Source organism: Emydura macquarii, unplaced genomic scaffold, assembly GCF_026122565.2.
Source record: "Emydura macquarii macquarii isolate MOO-44397 ecotype Brisbane River unplaced genomic scaffold, CSIRO-AGI_Emac_v2 contig_2846, whole genome shotgun sequence".
NCBI lineage: Eukaryota > Metazoa > Chordata > Testudines > Chelidae > Emydura > Emydura macquarii.
Window position 1 is genome coordinate 3,742,919 of NW_027132983.1, and position 24,578 is coordinate 3,767,496.

The following is a 24,578-nucleotide window of genomic DNA, read 5'->3' on the forward strand; positions in this document are numbered from 1 at the left end:
AATGAGCGCGGTACTCCAGGGGCCGCCTGAGCCGACCCTATGGAGCTAGCTAAGGGAAAAAGTTCCGGGAATCTGTGCACGGGGTGCGCACACACCTATACTGGAATGGATATGAGCAATGACTCAAAGAGAGAATGTGGAGTTTGCAGGCTTGTATGGTCCCTCTGGTATACATCCAGTATATGGGTCTCAGTCCTTTGTTTCACAGCTTCAGTTGCAGATGACTTGATTCACAGGTAGATAGGTGGCTGAAGCTGAACAGGATTGAAGACAAAATGGATCCCGGGGCTCTGCCTTTTATGTCCTCTGGCCCTTGCCATGCTGCTTGTGGAATTTCACAGGGACCAAAATGGAGTCCAGAGTCGCATGAGCAAGTCCTGGTAACTCATCAGGTATATCCCTGGCTTCTCCCTCTGGGCCCCTTGCACCTGTGAGTGTCACAATGGGCCATTAAGCCAGCTATTGTTCTGCAGCCATCCTGTCTGAGGTGTTACCCAGACAGCACAATTTGAAATACTGATATACCAAACGTATCCATAACTTCCATTACACATATAACACATGAACATAAACATCATCATCTTACTTAGCACATTATAGCCTTTCTAACAGTACCTGACATGGCATATCTCACATAAATTATTATGGTTTTGACATTCTGATGTCAAACAATATAATAAATGCCCCCCCCAATCCAACTAGCATGACAACATGGTAAAATACTTTTTCCCATCACAATCTAAGCTCATAGCCGGTAACTTAAACTTGAATACACTTCTCAGAAGATTACAAGTGCAAAAACAGATGGGCTTGGACAAGGAATATATTTTCCTGGCTGTAGAAACATAATATAAATCTATTATATTTATATAAGGAAAATGTAGAACATTTTCAGCAAACACAGAAGTACACTCAGTCTGTAATTAGTGGATAAGCATGGAATCCTTACCATGCCTCTTGACTTCTAGTTTACAGTAGTACCTCAGATGCATAAACTCACCAGAATAAACTTATTCCTGCTGTAACACCAATAGTTTAAAGGGAGTTACACCAGGCATTAATTTGGCCCATTTATTATATTTAACTGTATTTTATAATAGATTTTATAATAGGAAAAGACCAAGCTGACAACAGAACGAACCCTGAATGATCTAGAACTGAACCTAGGTTTGAGGTTAACTTTCTTTCATGATCACAGAATATAGTAAAGTCAATGGGGAAATTCACTTCTACCCTCAAATACTCTCTCCCAAGCCACCATCCTCCCTTACGCCTACAAATCCCTGCAACCCCTTACTTAAATTTGCTTTCGTCAAGGGACAGAATTATAGAAATGTAGGGCTAAAAGGGACTTCAAGAGGTCATCAAGTCCAGCCCCCTGAGCTGAGGCAGGATTAAATATAGCTAGATCATCTCTGACAGATGTTTGTCTAACCTGTTCTTAAAAACCTTCAATGACAAGGCTTCGACAACCTCCCTATGTAACCTCTTCCATGGATAGTGAAATCTCCCCTCCCCCATGTCTTGCCTAAATCTTCCTTGTTTCAAACGGAGGGCTTGTTCACACTTACCCAGAAATTTGGCGGCAGTCGACGGGAGTTATGCAAACTACACAGAGTAGTTTGCGTAACTGACGTCGACTACCAGCTTCCCTTCTGCGCGCTGTTCACTTTGCGCTGAGCCGAACAGCATTCCCATCGGCTCAGTGCTACGCTAGTTGAGGGGGTGAACTTATTCAGTCGACTCCCTCATCGAGTGAGCGGGTCTCACTGACCACTCAATTGATCATGAAAGATAGCCTAAGTCACTTACTTCTTTTTCTACTCTCAATGGACATGAGAACAGTGGACAGCTTCTTTATAACAACCTTTTACATATTTAAAGACTTATCTTGTCTCCCCTCAGCCTTCTCTTGTCTAGACTAAACATGACCTATTTTTTCTACCTTTCCTCATAGGTCAGGGTTTCGTATTTTTGTTGCTCTCCTTTAGAGTCTCTCCAATTTGTTCCCTTCTGTCTTAAAATGTGGTACATTTGAGACGTTTGTTACAGATGAGAACTTACCACTGCCAAGAGTGAAACAATTAACTCCTGTCTTACATATAACACTCTTGTTAATACATCCCAGAATAACATTTGCCTTTTTTGTTACAACATTACTTTGTTGACTTGTATTCAATTTACAATCCACTATAATCCCCAGATCATTTTCAGGAGTTCTGCTACCAGGGCAGTAATTCCCCATTTTGTATTTGTGCATTTGATTTTTCCTTCCTAGGTGTAGTACTTTGCACTTGGTCTTTATCAAATTTAATCTTGTTTATTTCAGACCAATTCTGCAATGTATTGAGATCATTTTGAATTCTAATCCTGTCCTCCAAAGTGCTTGAAATCCCTCCACACTTGCTGTCATTCACAATTTCCCCCTTTTTAAAATATAGGTATTATGTTGCCATTCTCCAGTCCTCTAGGACCTCATCTGTTTTCTCTGAGTTCTTGGAGATAATTGTTAATAGTTCACAGATTACTTCAGTTAGTGCCTTAAGTACACTATGGCGAATTTCATGTCAAGATGTCAAATGATTTCTTCACTCCCTCTACACTATTCTGCCTGCTGGGTCCTTTAATGAGCAACTGCTCACACTTTCAGCATCTTCAAGAAGGTTCCAGGAAAGATCTCTGCCCCTTCTCCATCAAAAGGATGTTCAGTGTGGCCAAGTGGCCTTACACACACAAACTACAGGAAGAAAGACTGACTTTTCCTCCCAATATCAAGTTTCTGGATTAGTTCCTACCACTTGCCCGAGGCTTAAAGCAGAGCCACTGCAGTGAGAGAGGAACAATTTTCTCCTCCATTGCCTGTGTTTGTGGTGGGATGAAGAGAAGAGTTCATGGGATAGAAGTGTAGTGGTTCTATTGAGCACTGCCTGACCTCCACCCCAGAAGGCCCAGAAAGTAACTGGAAGAAGGTGGATACTGATACTTCTAAAAATGTAATAGTAACTAGGGCTTCGAGGACTGGAAAGAAAAATGGAGACCCCATCTTTGGAGAGGGTCCATTTTGCCAAGACCACTGTAAAATAAACTCAAAGCTCACATTACTCCAGTGTCTAGTTATTAAATATTCTTATTCCTCATTTTGTTTGAATAAATTGTATTTCTGATACGCAGTACAGATTCCCCCTCCCCATTATTATGGTGTGGTTAAAGTTAGATAGTGGAGAATATTTTTAGTGCTGTGCATGAGGATTTAGAGTCACAACTATATCAATGTTATCTGCAGTTACACAATTAAATCTCCGTGGAAGGACGCTGAACAAAAATATACAGTTATGACTAATTTCCTGATGCTTGAGCTCCAGTATCTTCAATGCTGCAACAATGTATTGCTCCTTCTAGACTATTTATTCTGTGTTAGGTCTTAAGGGCTAGCTCTCTTTATCCAACATGTTATGAATTAGGCCTTGAGCTTTATTTGTACCATTATTTCTATTTTTTTTTTTGGTGTCTAAGTACCATTAGTATTGCACAGTTGCAATATACATCACAATCGTAACATCTATCAAATGCTATTTTTATTTTTAATATAGAATATGCAGAAACATGAATTAAATATGAAGTCAAGTTACATACAAGCTACTCTTCAATTAGAGCTTAGAATGCCAATGGCTGTCTGGAGCCTTGCCTACATTAATGTTGCTGGTGGTGATGATAGCAGTGGGAAATGTTATCAAAAAATCCTGGGCAATGTCATCGCAGTGATGGAAATTTGCTGAAGTGCATTTTCTAAAAGTCCTTATATCAGTGGTGCCCAAACTGTGGGACATGCCCTCCTAGGGGGGCATGGAAGTATGTCTGGGGGGCACGGAGGGAGCGCCACACTTCTAGGCCTACTTCACCCCAATACCAGTGCTGCCTCCAGCCTCGCTCCTCCCCCAATCTCATTCAGCCCCCAGTCCTGCTCCACCCCCAGACCAGCTCAGACACCAGTAAGGTTAAGATTTTGTCATTGTTATTTTAGTAAGAGTCAGGGACAGGTCATGGACAATAAACTTTATTGCCCATGACCTGTCCCTGACTTTTACAAAAAATAACTGTGACAAAATGGGGCTGACGGGAGGAGGACTGAAGCCTGAGTAGGGGGGATGAGCACCTCAGCCCTGCTGTAGGACGGGAGGGGGTCTATCACCCACTGCCACAACGGCTCAGAGCTTGGGGTCCCTCTACTGCTTGCCGGGGCTCAGAGCTCCAGAGCCGGCTGACAGTTCCAGCCCGCCACTCCAGGGCTGAAGCAGAAAATGTCATGGAAATCTCTGACAGTGACTGAATCCTTGACTTCCATGACATAATATTATCTGTAGACACCAGCCAGAGCTCCATTCTGCTCTCTGGTCTGCCCCCAGCCAGGCTCTGCCCTCATTCCCTCTCTGCGCCTAAACCAGATCCGCATCTAGCTCCAGTTCCTCCCCCACACCTACTTCCGCCCCCAGCTCTGCTGCGGAAGAAGCCTTGGCTGTGCAATAATGGAGGGGGGGCATGGACATATTCCATTACTGGCAAAGCCACTGGAAAAGTTTGTGTCAATGCCTTAGATGTACATGCAGAGATACTGGATGTTCTTAACAGAATGCCCTCAACCAAAGGCATTCACTCTCTCTGCTGGTCTGGCAGAGCCCAAAGGCTTGTCTATATTGTCCATTTGTCTGCACAAGAGGAGTGTGAATTCTAGTGTGCACTGGTGTGTCGCACACTAACTGTTCCATGTGGATCCTTCTGGTGCACACAAAAAGTTTGCTAGTGTGCATTAACATAGTACTGTTTGAAACAGGACTACATTACCATGCACTAGGAAACTTTCAGTGTGCGCCAGTAGGAGCCCCACACACCAGTTAGTGCATGACATGCTAGTGCACACTAGGATTCACACCCCACTGTAGCAGACTAATGCAGCATGTGGACAATGCTCAAGTCTGTTGAACTTCAGGGCAAATGCAGGGTTGCATCTATTTCTTTCAGTTTCTAAATATGTGCACAGAAGTCACTGGGCACACAAATAATCTTAATACAAATTAAAGGTTACAAAAAAAGACCCAATCCTAAAAGCATCTATGACTTCTGCAGCCCCACTACCTCTCTATTCATCTCTCTGCAGCAAAACCCCAGAACAGACAGGCCTTGTGATGTTACCTGAAAGTCAACAAATTCAAGCTCCATTTAACTGATTGAAAATCCTCACAGAAAATACCCTGTTTCCAATTCCTTTATAATCAACCCAGAAGTCTGTAAACTCTGGCACCACAGTTGATCTCAACTGCTATAATATTAAATAAGGTAAAAGGCAGTAAAATTCCACTTTTGTTTGCAGTAGAATTAGTTAGAAAGGAATCTGATTTCTGAATACAATTCAGTACTGATGAGTATTAGGCAAGCGATTTAACTGATGGCCATCACAATCAGCATGAAGTATTTGTTGGAATTTTTTAAAATTCTTAAACTGTATTTTCTGTGTATTTTAAAATATTTTATTTTCAAAATATATTCAATACCTCCAGGAAAATAGCCCTTGTGTGACACTGAGCCAGCAAGGGCTAAATAGCCAGCAGCTAAGTGACCCAAAAATCAAACTTTAAGGACATATGAGAGAAGTATTGAAGTGGTAAACCAGATCATTTCTTGTAGATAGTTATCAAAGCCATATTAAGTAAACCTGTATTGTCACAGAATTAGAATAGGTACTAATGTATTCGTCTGTGTTCACCTACATCTTGTTAGAAGATTAAGTGTGATCTGATTAGCTTGTAGATGCTAAACTTTGATTCCTATCTGTAATGTCCGTTACTATAGCCTACTGAGGCAAAGATCAAAAAGGAATATTAACATTTAGATGAAACTTGGGTGTAATAATATCATTGTCTATATTTCTCTTAAGTTTGTAGGAAACTGTCTATGAACTACTTGAATGGTTAATTACCTTATGCTAATGAATTCAGCTCATTACCAGTGTGTGCCTAGGAAATAGAGATTTACTTCAAAGCCACAGGCGGCAAGTTATATGGGCCCTTGGTGCCCGTGCTCCACCAATAATCAGGAAAGTGGGCCTGCCTCCACCAATATCTCTGTGCTTCTGGGGGGCGGCTGCAGAGCCTTCACTGGCGCTCGGCCATGCAGAGGCAAAGTGCAGAGGCCCCCAGCATAGCCCGGCCATTCTGCCCCTTGCCCCGCCCTGGACACACTCACAGCGGCTGGCCAGGAGCCGCTGTGGTGCCAGCCCTGCCCCCAAGCAGCGTGGCAGCCACTCCCCCTACTGGTCCTGACCCCTTTTTCTACACCTCTCTCTCACATGGGCCCAGCAACCCTGGCCAGGAGCCGTTCCTGCTCCACTCCCCTTCTATGTGGGCCTGGCTGGCATTCCGGGGCCTGGCTCCTCCCACCCTGCCGCCAGTCCTGGCCAGCTGCTTCGTGTCCAGGAGGGAAAGGGGAGCAGAATGGCTGAGCCATCCTGGCCGCTGGGGGCCACAGCGCTCTGCCCCTGCATGCCCGAGCACCACTGGAGGCTCTGCGGCTGATTCCCCAGCAGCACAGGGCCCCCTGCAAGCAAGGAGAGGGTGCAAATGCCAGCATTGGTCCCCTGACGCTGGAAACCAATGGTATGCCACTGCTCCTACACGGGCCCTGCCGATGGGCCCCCCCAGGGGCTTACAAGGCAGGTGTAGGCAGAAGGACTGGACCCGTTCTGGGCACCACCAAAAATTATACAAACCTGGTGCCCATGTTCAAAGCAACAATGTATATTACCTATTCTTCATCCAAGGAATGCCTGCTGTGTTGTCTACTGTTGAAAGGCTATCATAGCCTTTAGAGAACTACAAAAGAACTCTAGGGCCTAATCTATACCATCTCACACCTGCTTGAACTTTGTCAGGGGAGGTTTAAGTCACAAGACTGAGGTTTCCAGGTCCTTTTGGATTACCCTACTAATTCTCATGGAAGAATTTGAACAAACTCTACACAGGGACTGCCTATTGGACTATAACCTATTGAATTGATTCTTGAAGGACTTTTGCAAATCAGCAGCTCACCATCTCTACTGTGAAACCGACCTAAGAACTTTACTCTTACCTGTATGTATAATGATCTTTAACAACAAAAACTCTTTCTTTTCTTTTTAAATAAATCTTTGATTAGTTAATAAGAACTGGCTGTAAGTGTGTATTTGGGTAAGATCTGAAATATTCCTGTACCATGTGGGTAATGTGTCTGATCTCTTGGGATTGGTAGAACTTTATATATGGTGAATAATATTTTAAATAATCCTCACCATATTAGACTTGGCTGTCTGGTTGGGAGCCAAAGGTTAGACTGCTTAAAGGGAACTGTATTTTAGCTTCTTGGTAACCATTTAGGTATTGAGAAAGCTGTTTTGTTACTGGCTTGGTGAATCTAACTATTAGAATGCATTCGCAGTGTGGCTCCTCCTGCAACCATGGTCACATCCTGTCTAAATAAATAAATGCGCACAAAAGATGCAGCATGGGCACATGTTTTTATAAACTAAAAATCCCCCCTAAAACATACATCCAACCGTGCAGCTAAATTACTAGTCAATTGAAATAGCTTCTTATAACTTTTGAAATTGAGTGTTTTTATTCCACAGAGGCCTTAAACCTGATAAAAATGTAATCAGTGGCTCAAGATTTCAAATTCTAGCACAAATGTGGTTAGGATGAAGTCATCCCAACTGCAGTCACAGGCCCTAATGCTTCACCCACCAAGTTTATACCCACTCAGCTGCCACTGGGTTAGAGAGAAGCCTCCTCTCCCCCCCCCCCTCCCCCCAGCACTCACCCATGAGTTTATGTCCTGTGGAGCTTAGCCCAGCTCCCCGCTCCAGGTATTGCAACCTGGATCAGGCATTGTCCTCTCCTCTCCCATCCCAGCTGGCCCTGCTGCCAATGGTACACATTGTGCATAACATGTATATGGTTGTGGGAGCCACTGGTTATGCATACACTCAACTGAAATTTCATATTTTAGTCATATATTATATCTTAGCTCATTCCACAGAACTGAACCAAAACCCTTTAAAATGTTGATACTGCATTTGTTATAGAAAATCATGAGCTCTATTTCATCAGATGTTTCTTATGAGTGGGGTCACCAGCTCATCAACTAGAATTTTGTTATAACTGCATGAATCACAGATGCTGTGGTTCAATAAGTGAAGGGGAAGAAAATGGAAAAAAATACAAACTAAATATTTTCTTCTAAAGAAGCAAGAGCTTGACATTCAAAACTACTCTATAATTCTGTATACATCACTGTATACAAAAGCAAACTGTGTATTCCAAAACAAATTTGGAATAGCTTTTTTATCTTTAAGGATTAGTTTTATGAAAGCAGATTTAAATACATTATAATCTTAGCGTACAATTACAACATAGCGTAGAGGTTTAACCATTTCTCCATTAGTTTCCTTGTATGCAAAATTATCTTTCCATAGTTATTTACAAAGAAAAAGGATTTGATTATTTGTTAGCAGAGTTGCAAACTCCTTATTTTATGAGTCTCATGGTATTTGGTATTTTTCTTGAAGCCCTGGCTCCTGGAATCAAGTAATTAGGTGAAAATCTCAGCTTTCATTGAAATAAAAAAGCTCAGAAACCAGAGGCAACAAAAAAGATCCCCAAAATTATGTATTTATTCATTTATTTCAATCTTGTGATTGTTTAGCACTTGGGGTTAGCAATATGCTATGTTAGGATAGTACTTTTCATTAGGAAATGTATCCAGATTATGCTTCAACCTAAAATGCCACCACTACAAATGAAATTAGTAGAATTGTAATGACTATGCCATGTAAGGTAGGTTATTAAACAGAGTTAAATGATCCCTAAAAATGTTAAAAGTACATTAATGTTGCAAAGTGAAGCATCCTAAGGAAAATATTCAAGTTAAGATTGGACATGCAAGCTTTAACTCTGCCCTCGGAACTCATGCAATATTAGTCTTTAAATAGAGAATCATATACCATTTCCCCAGGATCCTTACTTTGTTTACTGTGGAGAATGGATGGTGCACAGTAAATGAGGGAATGTGTTTAACCAGTCTTTAAGATTGTGGGGAGGATTCCTTAAGCATAGCTCCCTTTATGCTGACTGTTCCTGCAACTCACAACTGGGTTGTTGTCAATGGTGGGTTGGACAGCACTGCAATTCACCTGATCCTCAATTGATGGAGCAATATTGCAGGCTGCTCCACGTTATGCAAGGACCCACTTCAGTCCCCAACAGCCCCAGGACATGGAGAAAGGTGACTTAGAGCCACTTCTTCACTCCCAGCTATATCAGTCATAAATATTGTGCAGTGTAAGATCTGGCCTTGGAGCCTATATTAAAATGAAAGAGTTTGTGTATGCCTAAAAATAGTCCACTGAAGGAGCCTTGCCACATTCAATAGCCTTCTAAAAGTCTTATCAGATATGTGCATTTAAAGATGGTATTGAATGAGGCCACTAGACTCCAGAGTATACATAATGCTACCTTTACCAAAAGGGCATTTTCATCAACAGTCAAACACATAAGGCAAAAATGCAGAACTCACAATTTAGAGTAAAAATAAATTCTATTACACATAGAATTGTGTGACGTGTACAAACACACAATAGATTACTAAATTCTGTTTTAAAATGTGCGCTGGAAGTATCATGCTAGTACACTGCTGGGAGCCTTTTACATTGATATTGATTTTTTAAAATATATTATAAAAACAAATAATACAAAATAGTGTAAAAAGGGAAAAGAATAGTCCCAGAACGTCTTAAAATGGAAGATCTGCTACAACAATGTGGCATTCTAGTTCTGGCAACTGAATTCCATTAACAATTTAACAGAAATGTGACTAGCCTTAAGATACAGAGTTGTGCAGCGAAAGGATCACACATTACAAGGAACAGGACCATAAAACGGTCTCCCCCAAAATGAGAATATAAACATTTGATGTTTTCCAGAAGTGGAAAGACTTGAAATTTAAGCTACATATTCAGCATATTTCATAAACATAGGAACAAAATGAGAAAATGATTTCTAACTAAAAAGGGTCTTTAGTTTTGGCAGTTAAAAATATAGGAAAAAGAAAAAAAATTGATTAACCACAGGGAAGTTTTCACAACACAAAATTTAAGTAGTCAAGGAGTTTGTGTTGTGAAGGAAAAACCACTACCCAATAAAAGTTCTCAAATCCAAGACAGCAAAAGGAGTGGAGCAATGTTATGCAAATCACAATGATAATATATTTTTTATTAGTTTCATTGAACTGTATAGCAGATAAGAAGCATTAAATTAATAAAATGAGATGGGGAAGGAATCTTCATACCCAAATACAGTAACAGCAGCAACAAGTTCCTATAGCATTTTATCACAGAAAGCCATTCCAAGATGACTTCAAAAATATTAAAACAATGATTTAATACATCCTGCAGAGGTAATAATAATTTTAACAAATTAGAGAAAATAAGGATGTTTTGAGTTTAGCCTTAAACAAGAAAAATTATCTTTTTTTAAAATTTTTACAGAAAAAAGAATGCTCATGAAAGTTGTTGTAGACTATTAAACCTGGCGACCGAAGTTCTCTGTTTAGCCAATAGATAGGTAGTGCAAACTTCCTTCTTCACAAGCCCAGCATATCTAAACTCTGTCCGGAAGAAACTATCTCATAGGTTTAAGGGAATAATTCTAACTCCATGCTCATTCAATCTGTGGCTCTCTGCTGAGACTGTCAGTTAGTGTCACTAATTGAGTGCCTTTCCCAGACGTGAAGAAGAGCTCTGTGTAAGTTAGAATGTTTGTCTCTTTCATCAAAAGAAGTTGGTTCAATAAAAGATATTACCTCATCCATCTTGTCTCTCCAATTAGTGCCATTTGTGATATGGACTACTACCCACTAGGAACTAAACTAAGTTCTTCAGCTTATTTTTATACAAGGCTATTCAGTGGTGATTAGATAAGAATAATTTTGGGGTTACCACCACTGTTGTATGGATCTGATCTGGTGACTTAAAAATGGGTATCTCTGTATCCTATTCCCCTGAACCATCCTCTTCCCTGGAAGACGGAACTGTCAACAGATATCGAGTTCCACAAATGAGGAGATAAACAGCTAAAAGAACAGCAATTCATGTAAGATGCTAGGAAACATGAATTAGTTGAATTAAGCCAACAACCAAGAAAACAGACAGCAATTAACCATGGAAGTTACTTTTAATCAGAGTTCTTGGAGATGAGCTTTGCATATTCGTACTCTTGGGATGCACCAACTGGTGCAGCTGAAACAATGGAACTTTCCGATAGCACTGCCTGTTAGAATGCTCACGTATCCCTCCCATCCCCACTATCAACATTCAAGTGTTTTCTGATGCCATGGCTATAGAAGGGGGCATGGCACCCATGGCCATCTCAGTTCCTTCCACCACTAAAGCGGAATACCAAATAATACTGAAATTAGGACTCCAGAGGAGCGAGATAGGCAGGTGGGAGTAAGAAAATGCAGAGTCCATCTTAAAGAATTCTGGTTACAAGTAAGTAACCTTCATTTCTTCTTTGAGTGTCATGTGCATATTCCCACTCTGGGGATAATTTGGCAAGCAGTATAGTGTGATGGACGGAGGGAAGTGGAGTCCTAATTAAACAATGATTAGAACACTACTCTGCCAAACCTTGCATCAAACCTGGCTGCCAGATCCAATGCATAATGTTTTGTAAAAGTGTGACTCGAACGCCACGTAGAACTTTGCATATTTCAATAAAGGAAATATGTTTAGTACAGATGAAGCATCTGTTCTAGTAGAATGGGCTCTAAGTGGAGTAGAAGGAGAGAGTGAAGCTCTTCTGTAACACTCTTCAATACATTGTCTAATCCACCTAGACAGGAATTGTCCTTAAAATGTCAAACCATTAGAGTTACCAACATATAAGATAAATAACTTAGGACAGGATGCAAAGTATTAAATTCTACCTAGATAATTTGAGAGTGTTTTCTTTGCATCTAAGGAATGTAACCTAGATTCTCCTTTATTTGTACAACGTTTTGGAAAGAGTAATGGTAAATTAATACTTTGATTTACATGAAATTGTGAAATCACTCAAGGAAGGACTTTAGAGTGCTCTCTAAGAACCATCTTGTCCCCATAAAAAGTAGTGTAAGGGAAGTCCACCATCAAGTGTAACAAATATTCTAAAGTAAATTACATAGGAGATGAAACCAGGACAACATTTTTATTGAACACCCATATAACAAATCTTTTCCACTTAAGATTGTAACTTTTTCTAGTAGATAGTTTCTAGCATTAATTAGAACTTGCTGGACCTCAACAATGCACAATTTTTCTAAATCTATCAGTGGTCTATTGTCCAAGTTGTCAGATGTAATGATTGGGAATCGGTGTGGAAGAGCTTCCCCTCTTGCTGGGACAGTCAGACCATTGTTATTGGGAGCATCTTGTATTTGCTGTGGGGTAAAAGGAGTAACTCAGTGTACACTGTTGCCTCAATAATGCTGGAACAACTACAGTCACCCTGGCTAAATCTTTTCATATTTTCTTTAGGACTTTTAGGATCAGAGGGTAGAGGAGAAATGCATGTATCAGACCCTTTCCCCCCAACGAGGAGAAACATCTGTCGATTATTGACTTTCTGAATCCACTCTTGAGCAAAAGCAGGGGCATTTCATATTGATCTGGGGTGAATAGATATATGTCTGGAAACCCCAAATGGTTGAAAATGTTCTGAATCACCAAGTCCTTTAGATACCACTTGTACACCTGTGAGGAATCTCTGCTCAGTTGATCTGCAATTTCATTGTGTTCTCCTGCTATACAAGGCAATTGGGTAAATCTTGCACAGGATACACAAGTCCCAAAATGTTATCACCTCATTGCATGGTTGTGACTAACGAGATCCTCCCTGTTTGTTCAAATAATACATTACTGACATGTTGTCTGTGGCCACTTGAATTACTGCCTTCTGCACTCGTGGAAGAATTCTTTGAGAGCCAGACAGCCCTTCCCCCTGTTTATGTACAGCAGGTGTAGTAGCTCCAAAGACCTTGAGTGAAAAGGTTGTGGAGATATGCTCCCTAACCTATCTTAGATGCATCTGTGGTAACTATTAATGTAGGAGGATCTGGGTTGAACAAAACTCCTTTGTGAACATTGTGTGGTTTCAGCCACCAAATGAGAGACAGATGAATTTTTCTCAGACAAGTTAATATTTTTAGCATATTGTCCATGTTGGGTATGAAGCATCTTCATAGACAATGTTCAACTGGCCTCATTCTGAGCCTGGCATATAGAGTCACATACATTGTGGATACCATAAGGCCTAATAAAGTTTAAAAAAAAAAGTATTACCCCCAGAGGATTGTTGTATGGTGGTGCTTAGAACCTCTGTTCTAGAAGGAAAGCCCTTTCCTTTCTGGAGTCAAGGATTGCCCCAAAAAAAGAAAACCTTTGGGATAGAGACAGAAGAGACTTTCCTTTGTTTATGAGAAGACCCAGCATTCCAAACAGAAAACAAGTGATCGGAATGACTTTTCCTAATTGTTCTTCAGATGGGGCCCTCAGGAGCTTATTGTCTAAGTAAGTGAAGATGAAACTCCCCTCCCTCCTCAAACATGCTACTACCAGAGCCAGGCATGTGGTAAAAACCTCTAGGTAGAGTGGAGAGACCAAAGGGTAAAACTGTGTAGGGAAATGGTTTAGACCAAAGGCAAAACAGATATTTACAATAAGAGGCTCTTATGGAAATACTGAAGTACGCATCTTTGAGATTGAGAGCAGTGAACCAATCCATAGTAGACAGGGAAGGAATAATCAGAGACAGGGTTAGCATTCTGAACTGAAACTTCCTGATATATGTTTAAAGCTCTGAGATCTAGAAAATTTGTCAGAGACTTCCATTCTATTTTGGGATTAGAAAGTATCAGGAAGACAACCCTTTGTTCTTCTATAGCTCCTGCTTGCAATACAGCTTGTATTTCTGTCCTCAATACCCTCTCATGGGAAGGGTTCTCGAAAAGGGAAGGAAGGGGGATTTTAATGGATGAAGGGATTTAAACTGCATAGTATAACCTTCCTTTATTGTATTTGAAATCCATGTGTATGAAGTGAGAGTTCTCCATGCATATGGGTAGGATTTTCTGAAATTGGTTTGAAGCCTGCAGCCTGACATTAGGCAGAGATGTGGTGGCTCAGGAGTTCTTTGTCCTTATCCAAACCTTGTGGAATTTCTTCCTCTCCTATGGTTGACGGACATTTGCTGGTGGTGGTGCATCGGTTGACAGGAGGTCAGCTGGGCAAAATGCACACCTCTTAAAGCCATGCTTCTTTGCACTAGGATCCACCATGTTGGTACCTGTAATCCTACTTAAAGTTAAAATCCTAATCTAAACTATCCTACAAATTAGCTATAAAGATTAATTTCTTAACAATAACTATACTAAAAGGAAGAAAAGGTCTTTTAAAGCTACAGATCTGAGAGGTTCATGTCCTTTTGCTGCTGCAGTTGGAAGAAACTGAGGCAGCTATGGACGCCACAACCCCTTCTATAGCCATGCCTTCCATAGCCACACCTTTGGTTGGGTGGGTTGGAAGAATTAGCGCTCTAAAAGTCACAGCCAGCAGAAGATTCCACCATCTCAGCTGGACCAGTAGGCACATCCCAGAATCGGGAACATGCAGAGGACATTCAAAGAACTGGTGTCTGCTTTTGTTCAGCTTTAAAAGTCAGTATGTAAACATATATCTAAAATTAAAGTTTACTCAGATCTAGTCTGAGGAAGTGAACCAAAACTGGAGTTATCTTCTGAACACTAGCCAGAAGATCGGCTGTTGTGTTCACAATAGTTGCAGCCTGTTAGGCTGGAGTGCTGAAAGTGTTAAAGAGAGTCAAGAACACACAAAAGGTAAAGTTAAACTGTGTAGTTCATTCTTTATACACCAGTCAATCAGCAAGGGACTTTAGACTTATTCTTTATTTGGACAGCTTGGAGAGCAAGGGTTGAGATCACTACTGTATATCAAAAACCCTTGTGAAAAATCAATGACTAATGAAAACACAGAACGGATACAAATCACTTAAGTTTGCCATGGGACGGGAGTAAAATTTAAATGAGACTTTTCAAACATATTAGAATCCAACTGTAACAATTAAAAGAAATCTCAAGTTTCTCAACTGTAACAGCAAATCACTAACAGAGAATTTATTAAAAGTGAGCATGTTGTACCACCTAAGAGAAACACATCTGGTTCCTATTTTAAAAATGTTTATAACACTGAAAAATTGTGAATGAAGTTAAAAGCCTAATTCACAATTCTTACAATATAACAACTCACTCAAACTAATGATGGGTACTGTAGAATTTAGGACAGTAATCTATTATTACAAGTTTTTAAGTCTTTTATTCCATTCAAGGCTACCTTGGCAAATCAAAGAATGAAAAATCCCTAGAAATAAAAATGTTATACTTGAAGCATTGCTAAGTCATCACTACAATTAATTATAAGATATACCTGGGAAGAACAATCAATGGAAAAATTACAAACATAAGAGGTAATTCACAATAGAAAAGAGGTAAAAAACAAAAAATGATGCAGAGTAATTTCCTTTTCACTCTCCCATCACTACATTTCAATGTAAGTCTTACTTTAGTTTTGTAACTTAAAAAATGTTTTATGTCTAAAAGTTGATCAGTCATAGCCAGGAAGTAAAAGAACAAAGTAAAAGTATAAAGAATTAAGGAACAATTTTATTAAAGGAAATGTTTAAACTGAATATCAGGAAAAACTTCCTCACAATTATATTTATTCCCAATGAGTGGAAGTCCTATTGTCTGAAACATAAGAACTGGACAGAAAGCTAGAAAACAATGTGCAAAAAAAATCCAATACTACATTTGTAGGAAAATGGATTGGATGGTCTACTAAGTGTTTTCCACCTATAAATTCTATTTTTCTATTTCTGTTAAAGAATGGTTTAAAGCAACTAAAGCTGACATTACAGCATCTAATATATCCTAATATAGGCTTTCCCACTTTCCACTAAAGATTGTAAAATTATAATAATAAAATTCTTGTGTATACTACACTATTTGAGCAATGATACATCTTGGCTTAAATGAACATTACTCTACTCTAACTTTCCCGTCTTCATGATGACAGCATTCTGAATTGCCATTTGGTAGATCTGGGGGCTACTGCAGGAGTAACCTTGGCACTTTCATTCCCAAGGTTAGAGGAGACTAGATTTATTGCAGATCTAACCTGCTAGGTTTTGCTTTCCTCATATCAATTAATACATTTAGCAACAACAATAGCATCTGTAGAGCAGTGTTTCTCAACCTTTTAAGTATCAAGTACCCCCTAACTTCTGAAAATTTTAATAAGTACCCCAACACTCAATTTTCCACTCTGGGAGCTGGGACCAGGTGGGAACTGGGCAGCTGCCACCTGCCTCCCTTCTCTGGGTTTTTCGCCGCGTACCCCTTGCCCGTGTCTCAGCTTGAGAAACTATGTTGTAGAGAACGCTGGTGCTACTTTTTCTGCCCACCGGTTATAAAACAAAGGAGAAAAATAAACCATTGATTAAAGAAGTAGGATGCCTATGTGTTGTTCTCTCCGGTGATACAACACAAATACAGTACAGAAGCAGGTCTTTCAGCTAATCACATATGATAAGAAAAATAAACAAGCTGTGACCAAACTCCACTATTCTTCTGAATAACCAGGCTTGAAACCTTGGTATCCTATTTTTGTCCTTTCGGTCCTTCTCTTCCCATATCCAAGGTCTCACAACACTCTATTACTTCTATCTTCACACCATCTCTAAAATTTATTCTCTCCCCTCCATTTGTACTGCAGAAGTCCCAGTCCACCTTTTGCTGATCTCCTGCCTTGACTATTGTAACTCCTTCCTCACTGCACTCCCCACATCTCACCTATCTCCACACCTCCAACTACTGATAAATCTCGTCTTCCTGACTTTGACACTCCTATCTTACCATCTCTTCACCAGCTTCCTCTTGCCTTCTGCATCAAATTCGAGCCTCTCATCCATGCTTTCAAAGCTATGCACAATTATGTTCTTTCATACGCTAATCTATCTGCCCCATTATATCCTCCTACTCTCATCTTTGCTTCTTTTCTACATGCCTACCCTTAAATTTGCAATAACCTCACCCTCCTTCTGTTGCACATAACCTTCTCTTTATTCAGTTATCTTGTGGAAAAACATATTTCTTCTTTGTTGCCTTTCAGCCTCGAGAAAAAAAAAAGTATTAAAAAAACCCTAAGACCTTTGAATCTGGGCCTTTTTTTGGTGTATTGTGTACTGAACTGTTCTGTCTTATATAAAATGCAAGCTTCTTTGGGGAAAGATCATTTCTTCCCACACATTTTGAACAACTCCAAACACACTGATAGAGTTTAATAATTGTTTTCTCTCTGTGATTGAAAAGTGAAGCACAATATAACCTGAATAAATGTATGAAGAGGCAACATGTTTTCCCAGGATCTATCCATCACACACATGCTGACTAGCAATTATGGCAAACTGAATTATTATATATTTCATAAGTATTTTCTTAGAAATGTCTCACTGTGTGCCTTCAAACAAAAAAAAAAATTAAAAAGATTAAGAGGTCCTGGAAGACTCTGTCAACTACACCTGTTAGATATATGTCATCTCTGAAACTAAGCAGACGCAAAGTCTCTCCAAGTTGTGACAGACTACAAAAACTCAAGCTGAACGTGAAGGAATTAGCCTTACTGGCACACAAGAACTTGTGGTAATGTACCATATCCTCTCTCCCCTCCCCCTCCAATTTTCATATTTGAGTTATTAACATCAAGGGAGCTTCTGGATAGCTGTGCTTCTGTGTCATATTTCAGGATGTAATTACCTTTACAATAATAAAGAAAGGGAAAATGCTTCAGTCATTTATTTTCCATGTGCATATGGTGAAATCAATTGTGACAAAATCATTTGCTGTAAAAGGACAAAAGAAAACAACATGGCAAGTTTTATGCTAAATCTTGAATGAAAAAGTTTGTTTCATATAGATCATAGGCTACACAGGGAAATGGGGATAAAGATAATGTGAATTCTGGAAAAACTGGATCATCTATGTAAGGAAATAAAAGTTATGCTTGGATAGGTATATAGTCTCTCTACGCATAATAAATCTACAGTAAAATCATGTCACCTGGAAAATTACTTCAAAACATTTATAATAGAATAAGAACTAAATAAACTGCAAATGTTTTCCATTTCCCTTCAAAATAGAGCACTTTCTTGTTACTTACAAAAGCATATCATTTACAGAGAGCTTCCAGCTGTGCCTTGTCAGCCTAAGGACCAAATGCATTGTGCTGCTTTTCATTTTCCCAAAGTGAGGTTTTAGTTTTCTGAATAACTTATTAGATGATTCTCTGCACACAGAAGAGAACAGCGCTTTGTCCCCAGGGAAAGAAGCTATTTCAGACTTCCCTAAGGAATCATCCATCTAACATGTTTCAACAATCCCTACTGTTGCTCTCTTTGTTTTAAAGATATCTGTCTGATTTCTTTTCATTTGCAACTGGAGACTAAATGACACCAAGCAGAATCTACTGTTAGGTTAGATTACCAGGTAAAATATGTTTTACATTTTCGATTATTGCTTACAGCATTGTGTGGAATGGCTTAAACTACATGTTAAGGGTGTGGTGTTTAATACTTTGCAAATATGTTTAAAAGTTAATAAGATTAATTATTTATAGCAAATACTTAGGTATAAAAGCTTTTCTAAATTAGAAAGTATGCAATATTGGCTGATCTAGGCTTCTTTGTTCCATATGAATGCTTGCCATACACAATAAGCTTAAGATAGCTGAAAATGCCATTAGTTTGTTGGGATGGCTAATCATAATTAATTTCTATGCAAACTAATTTCAAGAGCAGTATGTTGACAAAATTCAGAAATAATTTTACCCTTGTGCATTGTGAAAGTGATTAACTCAAATTTTTGAACTTACTAAGAATAGAGTCAAATAAAGAAAGTATGTAATGCTCTCTGAGGAATGTTTATAAAGGATCCTTTGTTTAGAAATTAACTATTTCCTATCACGTAAGTCAAAACAACAGATAGAGTGAATGCAGTAAGAAAGAAAAACAAAATAAGTAACAAACAATTAATTACACACTGTAGGTGAACAGCAGAGAGAATGGGAACCTTATACAAGTGATTAAGCATGACCTAAACCTTTCTGTAGAAAATATGTCCTGTTAACCCAAGTGATAAAATATACACTATATCAGGGAAAACTATTGTTTAGTGTATGAAGGAACAATTACAAGAATATATTAATTTCACATAAATCAATATTAGCTGTCCAAGTCATAGTGTTAGTGGTATGCAATGATTTACAGTTATTTTAAGTTGTTCAAATCTAATTTTGTTTTAATTTTCATTTGATTAAAATTTGACTACACTATGCTAAATATTATTTTATGTTTGCTAATTTAAGAGTGTCAATAGTGGGCACAAGGGGTAGTACCAGTTGATTTTACGGACTTTTCATGAGACTCTCCCAAAACTCAGCATGATTTAGAAAGATACCGAGTGCCGTACATTTCTGTTGCCTTTAATGGAAGCCAAAGACACTCGGGATCTCACAAGAGCAGCTCAGTATCTTATCTTACCGGTCAAGCACACTAAAATTGAGAAGAAAATTGTAGCATTAAACTTTCAGTCAGCATAGAGAAATAATATTCTTGATGCTACAATATAGCAATTGAGCTCAAATATATCAGCAGGAATTGGTTATATAGACTAGTTTCACTTTACCCTACAGTAACTGTTACCCTACAGTAACTGTAATTACAGTGTAGTTTTTCTTTTTGATACCTGTAACTACTGCTACATTCACACAACTGGAAGAATAATTCCCAGGTTAATACAATGCAGTTAATAGATCTGAATTCTAAAAACACATGTATAAAGTAGGAGAAAGATACAAGTATTTTTCTAATGTAGGTAAACCTCTGGTTAAGTGAATGTGAGATAATTAGTTATCAAAACAATCACTATTTAATTGCAAAGCAATTGCTGTGTAACTACAATGTAATTACAGTCACAATATTATAAAAAGGAACCTAAAGATTTAACTACAGCTAAAAAGATGTCACTGAGTGCTTAATATCATGAAAAAACACGCTCATGGTTTCTTCTTACATTCAGTCCTTTGTCCCATCTGTAGTTTTGTAATCTATAGTGCAGATTTATGGGCAGTCAAAAGAATACAAAACAATTACAAACCACAAAGAAGATTATGCCACTTGTCCTTGGTCACATCTACAATGTTAGGTTTCAGTAAATAAGCAAGCTTTGATAAAGGCATCACTTAAGATACTTCATGAGTTTCTGTGTTTGGCATATTCATTAATATTTGTTTCTCATAAGAAAAGGTGCCAACATTCAGTACCACAGTGCATATAGCATAATGAAGGGGGTAAATCTAGTGACTGAAGAAGGCACTTGGGTGTAATAAATCTTGGATTCTATTCACAACTCTGCCACTGGTTGAGTATATGAACTTGGGTGAGATATTTAACCTCACTGTACCTCAGTTTACCCATCTGTAAAATAGGAATAACACATACCTCGCTTAATTAATGTTTGTTAAAATACTCGTATGTCCCCAGATGAAAGTAGCTAAACAAAGACTATTACTATAAAGAGGTAAGTACAAACATACTGTTCTAAAACTTATTTATTTCTAACTTCCTGTACAATAACAAAAATATGAAAATGCTGCTATGAATGGCACGAAAAACATGAAAGCCACTATATACTTTGTGTCAAGAAAAGGAAAACCTGCAGTAGGAAAATGACCTGACATATTAGCAGAAAAAAAAAATCAGGGTAATTAAAAAGTAGTTTTAAGATCAAGAGACTGAGGCAACAACTTACAGCTATCTACACACCAGTATAAAGGCATTATTTGTAAGGGGGATGTGCTGACTTCATCTCACTAAATTACAGCAACCACTCATCTGTTATTCATCTATCAAGAATGGTCATTTAGACCCTGTGACACATCTTCTAACTCAGTATTATTTACAATTATTACACACATTATGTATACTCTCAACATAAACTAAAATCTAGTTTAAGACTAAGTGCTATTGAAACTGCAGAAAACGGAGGTTTTTGTGGATGCTTCATGTTGTAAAAACAAAAGTTTGAAATCTTAATGCCCATGTACTTGTACAGTAAATATGTGATTATGGCTTCCAGTACATACATAAGTTTTTGTATCATAAAAACATCTAAATTTCTCATGCTCTGAAATTGACCCAAGATGTCATTCAAGCAATCTCGTCATTAATACTGCGCAAACATAAAAAATCTCAACAATTTCCCAGAAATATTTTTGATTAAATGGATACCTAAAAAGACATCAACTACTTAACTTTACCTTTCATAATACTAAATATACTAGATGTCTTCTACTTCAGCATTTTAAATGGATGCTGCTACTGTAATTTGTGAAAGTGTAAATATTAAAAGGAAAAACGGTTACTTACCAGTAACTGTTGTTCTTTGAGATGTGCTGCTCATATACATTCCAATATAGGTGACTGCGCGCCCCGTGCACTAGTTCCCAGAACTTTTTTCCCCTTAGCAAGCCCCTAGGTTGGCTCAGGCGCCTCCTGGAGTACCGCGCTCATGCCACGGTACATAGGGCGCCGCCGACCCTGCGGGCCCTCAGTCCTTTCTTTCTGCCGACTCCAGCAGCGGGGTGGAGGATGGGTGTGGAATGGATATGAGCAACACATCTCGAAGAACAACAGTTACTGGTAAGTAACCCTGTTTTCTATCTTCGAGTGATTGCTCATATCCATTCCAATATAGGTGATTAAATAGCCATACCTCGGAGGTGGGTAGGAGTCAGCGTTGAGCCACTCTTGCCAGCACGGCTCTGCTGAAGCCCGCGTCCTCTCTCACCTGCTGCATGATGGCGTAGTGAGACGTGAAGGTGTGGACCGACCAGGTCGCTGCTCTGCAGATGTCCTGCAGGGGCACTCTTCTCAGGAGGGCCGCCAATGAAGCCTGGGATCTGGTTGAGTGCGCTGCCACAGCTCCTGGAAGCGGCACCTTCACCCACTCGTAACAGGTCCTGATGCAGGTGGTGATAAAGGTGGAGATGCGTTGGGTGGAGACAGGTGAGCCCTTCATCCTGTCTGCCACTGCCACAAACAGCTGTGTCGATTTCCGGAACGGCCTGGTCCACTCGATGTAGTAGGCCAGGGCTCGTCTGACATCCAGGGAGTGCCATCTCCGCTCCTCCTCCGAACTGTGCGGTTTAGAAAAGAACACGGGGAGGAAGATATAGTGAAACTGAGACACCATCTTAGGCAGGAAAGCCGGGTGGAGTCTCAGTCGGACCTTATCTTTGTAAAAGACCGGGGGACTCCGAGGTTAAAGCTCTTATCTTGGAGACCCTCCTAGCTGATGTAATGGCCACCAGGAAGACTATCTTCCAAGAGAGGATGGCAACGCGCATGTAGACATGGGCTCTAAGGGGGGTTCTGTCAGCATGGTGAGGACCAGGTTCAAGTTTCAGGGAGGCCCCGGGTCGCAGACCTGTGGATATAACCTTTCCACCCCTTTGAGGAACCTGACTGACATGGGGTGTAAAAATAAAGATCTCCCTTCCATCGGCTGATGGAAGGCCGAGATAGCTGCCAGGTGTACCCTGATGGAGGCCAGTGCTAAACTTTGGAGCTTCAAATGGAGGAGGTACTCCAAAATCGTCTGTATGGGTGAGCAGCTCAATGGGGTATCCCGGGACTGCGCCCAAAAGGTAAAACGCTTCCACTTGGCCCGGTACACCAGCTGAGTGCAAGATTTTCTGCTGCTCAGCAGAAGCTGTTGGACTTGCATGGAACAGGCTCTCTCTCCCTCCGTCAGACACAGAGTCTCCATGCTGTCAGGTGGAGGGAGTCCAGGTCTGGGTGAAGCAGGCGACCCTGGTCCTGGGAGAGCAGGTCGTAACGGCTTGGGAGCAGCAGCAGCGGGGCTATGGACAGGTCCAGCAACATGCTGAACCAGTGCTGCCTCGGCCAAGCTGGGGTGATCAATATGATGTCCGCCTTGTCTTTCTTGATCTTCAAGAGGACTTTGGGCAGCAGCGGAATGGGGGGAAACGCATACATCAGGGTCCCCGTCCATTCTATAAGGAATGTGTCGGAGATGGAGCCCGGCTCGCGACCCCGGAGCGAGCAGAACCTCGGGCATTTCCTGTTCCAGGATGACGCGAACAGGTCCAGTTGGGGAACACCCCACTTGCGGAAGATAAAACTTATCACCTCCGGATGTAGTGACCAGTCGTGCTGGGGTAGAAACGGCCTGCTGAGGCGATCCACCTCATCGTTCCTGACTCCTGGGAGGTGAGAGGCAGATATGTGGAAGTCGTGCCTCACCGCAAAGTCCCAAAGTCGAATGGCCTCCTGGCAAAGAACTGAGGAGCGCGCTCCCCCTGCCTGTTCATATAGAACATGGCTGCTGTGTTGTCCGTAAGGACCTGCACCATTCTGCCCCTCAGAAGTCTGAGGAAAACCTTGCAGGCCAGGCGGACTGCTCTGAGCCCTGGACGTTGATGTGAAGGCACCTTTGATCTGGCGACCAGAGACCCTGGGTGCTCAGGTTGCCGCTGATGTGGGCTCGCCACCCCACATCCGAGGTGTCTGTAATCAAGGTTACTGATGGTATCGAATCTCTGAAGGGAACTCTCTTCAGTACCCCCCCCCCGGGTCCTTCCACCAGTTCAGAGATGTCAGTATTTGTGTGGGAACCGTGACTACTCTGTTTAAGGGGTGCCTGGCTGGCGCATACACCGAGATCAGCCATGCCTGGAGAGGCCTGAGTTTGAGGCGAGCCAACCTCACCACGTATGTACAGGCTGCCATGTGTCCCAACAGCTGGAGGCAGTGCCAGGCTGTCGTCATGGGGGACCTGTAAAGATTGTCGATTATGGCAGCCATCGCCTCGAAGCGAGGCTGTGGGAGGAAGGCTCCGGCCTGGGTGGCGGCCTGGGTGGCCCCAATGAAATTTATGCACTGCACTGGGGTGAGAATGGACTTCTGCTCATTGATGAGCAGCCCCAGTCTGGTGCATGTTGCACAAGTGAGTTCCAGGATATTTGTACAGGCGTAAATACCTGCCCTTTCCTGGTTACTATGCGGCCAGTCCGCCGTCCAATCTAGTATTCAGTAGCTAAGATAATCTAAAATCAAGATCTAACCTAGCTAAGATAATCTAAAATCAAGATCTAACCTATATTTATTTATTATTCAATTAATTTTAAAATTAAATTAAATTACATGAAAGGACAGTTAAACATAATCAACAGGTCAATAGTATGAAAACTATAGCCCATTGATAAAATTTAAAATATGGAGAATAAATATATCTATATCTAAAATATATCTAAAATCCACAGGATACACGAAATGAATGTTCGGGTTCACTGTTTATCGCTAAAA

General features: G+C 40.4%; 2 protein-coding genes across 2 annotated transcripts in view; one reads left to right on the top strand and one right to left on the bottom strand.

Annotated features, from left to right (window-relative positions):
• The window catches only part of CENPP (centromere protein P), a 280,800-nt gene that overhangs the window by 58,844 nt on the left and 197,378 nt on the right, over window positions 1-24,578 (bottom strand). The gene's annotated exons all lie outside the window — the stretch shown is intronic.
• ECM2 (extracellular matrix protein 2) overlaps window positions 18,497-24,578 on the top strand; it is a 43,397-nt gene continuing 37,315 nt past the window's right edge. Inside the window, exon 1 of the mRNA XM_067568158.1 lies at window positions 18,497-18,678. The gene's annotated coding sequence lies outside the window, so the exon portion shown is untranslated. The remainder of the gene's footprint in view (window positions 18,679-24,578) is intronic.